Source organism: Lygodium microphyllum, unplaced genomic scaffold (genome assembly GCF_053477565.2).
Source record: "Lygodium microphyllum isolate KBCC unplaced genomic scaffold, Lygodium_microphyllum_v1.1.10 scaffold_571, whole genome shotgun sequence".
In the NCBI taxonomy this organism is placed as follows: Eukaryota; Viridiplantae; Streptophyta; class Polypodiopsida; order Schizaeales; family Lygodiaceae; genus Lygodium; species Lygodium microphyllum.
In genome coordinates, this window is record NW_028230016.1 from 11,611 (window position 1) to 17,500 (window position 5,890).

Here is a 5,890-nt window from a genome sequence, read left to right on the forward strand (position 1 = left end):
CCCCCCCCCCCCCCTCAACACACACCACCCCACCCCCCCCCTCAACACACACCACACCACACCACCCCTCCCCCCCCCCTCAACACACACCACACCACACCACACCACACCACCCCTCCCCTTCCCCCCCTCCAAATTTAGCCCCCCCTCAACACACACCACCCCACCCCTCCCCCCCCCCCCAAAAAATTCGCCCCCCTCCCCCTCCAAAATTCGCCCCTTCCCCCCCCCCAAAAATTCGCCCCCCTCCCCCCCGGAACACACACCACACCACCCCTCCCCCCCCCCCCTGAACACACACCACCCCACACCACCCCTTCCCCCCCCCCCCTCAACACACACCACCCCACCCCTCCCCCTCAACACACACCACCCCACCCCTCCCCCCCCCCCCGGCCCCCAAAAAATTCGCCCCCCCCCCCCAAAAAAAATTCGGCCACCCCCCTCAACACACACCACACCACACCACACCACCCCTACCTCCCCCCTCCAAAATCTCCCCCCCCCCCACCCCCAACACACACCACCCCTCCCCCCCCCCCAAAAATTCGCCCCCCCCCCTCAATACACACCTCCCCACCCTTCCCCCCCCCCCCCCCTCAACACACACCACCCCACCCCCCCCCTCAACACACACCACACCACACCACACCACACCACCCCTCCCCTTCCCCCCTCCAAATTTAGCCCCCCTCAATACACACCACCCCACCCCTCCCCCCCCCCCCCCCAAAAAATTCGCCCCCCTCCCCCTCCAAAATTCGCCCCTTCCCCCCCCCCCCCCCAAAAATTCGCCCCCCCCCCCCCCCCCCGGAACACACACCACACCACCCCTCCCCCCCCCCCCCTGAACACACACCACCCCACACCACCCCTTCCCCCCCCCCCCCCCCCCCTCAACACACACCACCCCACCCCCCCCCCCCCCGTCAAAAATTCCCCCCCCCCCCCTCAACACACAAAACACCACCCCTCCCCCCCCCCCTCCACGTCGCGTCATGGAGGGCGTCATGGAGGGTGGGTGGGTGTGTTAAGGGGAGGGGAGCACGTCGCGTCGTGTCAGGCCATGGGGCGCGGGGGGGGGGGGGGGCATTGTGTTGGGTGGGTGTGTGTGTTAAGGGGAGGGTGGCACATCGCATCGTGTCGTGTCATGGGGGGGCGGGGGAGGGGGGGGGATCCCCGTGGGGGGTGTCATGGGGGGAGGGGGGGCGCATCGCATCGTGTCGTGTCATGGGGGGGGGGGGTGGGGTGAGGATGTCATGGGGGGGGGGGGCGCGTCGCATCATGTCGTGTCGTGGGTGGGGGGGCTGGGGTGGGGATGTCATGGGGCGGGGGGCGGGGCACGTCGCGACATGGTGTGGTGTGTGTTGAGGGGGAAGGGGGGGCGCGTCGTGTCGTGTCGTGTCATGGCGGGGCGCGTCGCGTCGCGTCCTGTCATGGGGGCTGGGGGGGGATGTCATGGGGGGGCCGAATTTTTGAGGGGGGGGGGGGGGGGGGTGGTGTGTGTTGGGGGGAGGCGAATTTTTGAGGGGGGGACGTCATGGGGGGGGCGCATCGCGTCGTCTCGTGTCATGGGGGATGGGGGGATGTCATGGGGGGGGAGGGGGCATCGCGACACCCCGCGTCACCCCCCACGACACGGCACACCCCCCCACCCCACCCCACCGCACCCCCCTACGACGCGGCGCCTCCCCCCCCACCCCACCTTGAAAAACCCCGCTCCATCCACAGCACCCCACCACTCCTCCAAAAATGAGGCTCGACCCACCGTGCCCCGCCTCACTCCCCCACGACACGGCGCACCCTCCACCCCACCGCACCCCCCCACGACACGGCACACCACCCCACCACGCCTCCGAAAACCCCGCTCAACCCACCCCACCTCGCGTGAGCCCCCCCACGACACGGCACACCACCCACACCCCACCGCACCCCCCCACGACACGGCGCACCCCCCCACCCCCCCTCACCCCACGTTGAAAAACCCCGCTCGACCCACCCAACCCCGCGTCACTCCCCCATGACACGGCACACCCCCCCACCTCACCGCACCCCCCCACGACGCCCCCCCCCGCACCCCACCTCGAAAAACCCCGCTCCCTCCACGCCACACCACAAATGCCTCCGAAAACCCGGCTCGACCCACCCCACCCCGCGTCACCCCCCCACGACATGGCGCACCCCCCAACGACGCCGCCCCGCACCCCACCTAGAAAAACCCCGCTCCCTCCATACCACCCCACCACGCCTCCGAAAACCCCGCTCGACCCACCCCACCTCGCGTCAGCCCCCCACGACACGGCACACCCCCCACACCCCACCGCACCCCCCCACGACGCGGCGCATATCGCCCCCCCCCCCCCCCCCCGCACCCCACCTCGAAAAACCCCACTCGACCCACCCAACCCCACGTCACTCCCCCAGGACACGGCGCACCCCCCCACGACGCGGCGCATCTCCCCCCCCCCCCCGCACCCCACCTCGAAAAACCCCGCTCGACCCACCCCACCCCGTGTCACCCCCCCACGACACGGCGCACCCCCCCACCCCACCGCACCCCCCCACGACGCCCCCCCCCACCCCCCCGCACCCCACCTCGAAAAACCCCGCTCCCTCCACGCCACACCACCACGCCTCCGAAAACCCCGCTCGACCCACCCCACCCACGTCTCCCCCCCACAACACGGCGCACCCCCCACCCCACCGCACCCCCCCACGACGCCCCCCCGCACCCCACCTCGAAAAACCGCGCTCCCTCCACAGCACCCCACCTCTCCTCCAAAAACCCCGCTCGACCACCCCCACCCCGCGTCACCCCCCACGACGCCCCCCCGCACCCCACCTCGAAAAACCCCGCTCCCTCCTCAGCACCCCACCTCTCCTCCAAAAACCCCGCTTGACCACCCCAACCCCGCGTCACTCCCCCACGACACGGCGCACCCCGCCACCCCACCGTACCCCCCCCACGACGCCCCCGCGCACCCCACCTCGAAAAACCGCGCTCCCTCCACAGCACCCCACCTCTCCTCCAAAAACCCCGCTCGACCACCCCCACCCCGCGTCACCCCCCCACGACGCCCCCCCGCACCCCACCTCGAAAAACCCCGCTCCCTCCACAGCACCCCACCTCTCCTCCAAAAACCCCGCTTGACCACCCCAACCCCGCGTCACTCCCCCATGACACGGCGCACCCCCCCACCCCACCGCACCCCACCACGACGCCCCCGTACACACCACCTCAAAAAACCGTGCTCCCTCCACAGCACCCCACCTCTCCTCCAAAAACCCCGCTCGACCACCCCCACCCCGCGTCACCCCCCATGACGCCCCCCCGCACCCCACCTCGAAAAACCTCGCTCCCTCCACAGCACCCCACCTCTCCTCCAAAAACCCTGCTTGACCACCCCAACCCCGCGTCACTCCCCCACGACACGGCGCACCATGCCACGCCACCGCACCCCCCCACGACGCCCCCGCGCACCCCACCTCGAAAAACCGCGCTCCCTCCACAGCACCCCACCTCTCCTCCAAAAACCCCGCTCGACCACCCCCACCCCGCGTCACCCCCCCACGACGCCCCCCCGCACCCCACCTCGAAAAACCCCACTCCCTCCACAGCACCCCACCTCTCCTCCAAAAACCCCGCTTGACCACCCCAACCCCGCGTCACTCCCCCATGACACGGCGCACCCCCCCACCCCACTGCACCCCCCCACGACGCCCCCGCGCACCCCACCTCGAAAAACCGCGCTCCCTCCACAGCACCCCACCTCTCCACCCAAAACCCCGCTCGACCACCCCCACCCCGCGTCACCCCCCACGACGCCCCCCCGCACCCCACCTCCAAAAACCCCGCTCCCTCCACAGCACCCCACCTCTCCTCCAAAAACCCCGCTTGACCACCCCAACCCCGCGTCACTCCCCCACGACACGGCGCACCCCCCCACCCCACCGCACCCCCCCACGACGCCCCCGCGCACCCCACCTCGAAAAACCGCGCTCCCTCCGCAGCACCCCACCTCTCCTCCAAAAACCCCGCTCGACCACCCCCACCCCGCGTCACCCCCCCACGACGCCCCCCCGCACCCCACCTCGAAAAACCCCGCTCCCTCCACAACACCCCGCCTCTCCTCCAAAAACCCCGCTTGACCACCCCAACCCCGCGTCACTCCCCCATGACACGGCGCACCCCCCACCCCACCGCACCCCCCCACGACGCCCCCGCGCACCCCACCTCGAAAAACCGCGCTCCCTCCACAGCACCCCACCTCTCCTCCCAAAACCCTGCTCGACCACCCCCACCCCGCGTCACCCCCCACGACGCCCCCCCGCACCCCACCTTGAAAAACCCCGCTCCCTCCACAGCACCCCACCTCTCCTCCAAAAACCCCGCTTGACCACCCCAACCCCGCGTCACTCCCCCATGACACGGCGCACCCCCCCACGACGACCCCCCCGCACCCCACCTCGAAAAACTCCGCTCCCTCCACACCACCCCGCCACGCCTCCAAAAAACCGCGCTCGACCCACCCCACCCCGCGTCACGGCGCACCCCCCACCCCACCGCACCCCCCCAAGTCGCCCCCCCCCCCCACCCCACCCCGAAAAACCGCGCTCCATCCACAGCACCCCACCTCTCCTCCAAAAACCCCGCTCAACCCACCCCACCCCGCGTCACCCCCCCACGACACGGCGCACCCCCCCACCCCACCGCACCCCCCCACGACGCCCCCCCCGCACCCCACCTCGAAAAACCCCGCTGCCTCCATGCCACACCACCACGCCTCCGAAACCCCGCTCGACCCGCGTCACCCCCCCACGACACGGCGCACCCCCCACGACGCCCCCCCGCACCCCACCTCGAAAAACCCCGCTCCCTCCACAGCACCCCGCCACGCCTCCGAGAACCCCGCTCGACCCACCCCACCCCGCGTCACCCGCCACGACACGACGCACCCCCCCACAACGCCCCCCCCGCACCCACCTCGAAAAACCCTGCTCCCTCCACGCCTCCGAAAACCCCCCTCGACCCACCCCACCCCGCGTCACCCCCCCCACGACACGGCGCACCCCCGCACCACACCTCGAAAAACCCCGCTCCCTCCACAGGACCCCGCCACGCCTCCGAAAACCCCGCTCGACCCACCCCACCCCGCGTCACCCCGCACGACACGGCGCACCCCCCCACGACGCCCCCCCCACACCCCACCTCGAAAAACCGTGCTCCCTCCACACCTCCGAAAACCCCGCTCGACCCACCCCACCCCGCGTCACCCCCCCACGACGCCCCCGCGCACCCCACCTCGGAAAACCCGCTGCATCCACACCACCCCACCCCACCTCGAAAAACCCGTTGCATCCACACCACCCCACCCCGCGTCACGGCACACCCCACCGCACCCCCCCTCGACGCGGCGCATCCCCCCCGCACCCCACCGCGAAAAACCCCGCTCCATCCACACGACCCCGCCACGCCTCCAAAAACCCCGCTCGACCCAGCCCACCCCGCGTCACCCCCCAACCACACGGCGCACCCTCCACCCCACCGCACCCCCCGACGACGCGGCGTATCCCCCGCGCACCCCACCTCCAAAAACCCCGCTCGACCCACGGCACGTCACCTCACCCCCCCACGACATGGCACACCCTCCCTCCTAAGAAATCCCGCTCCGCAATGACACGGCACACACACCCCACTACACACGACCCCCTCCCGCGACACGGAACCTTCCACCCCCCGACGGACCTCCTCAAGAAACCCCCCCACGACATGGCACCCCCCCGCGACATGGCACACCCTCCCTCCTCAGAAATCCCCGCTCCAACAACCCGCTCGCGCAACATGGCACGCCCTCCCTCCTCGGAAAAACCCCGCTCCACCGAACCCCCC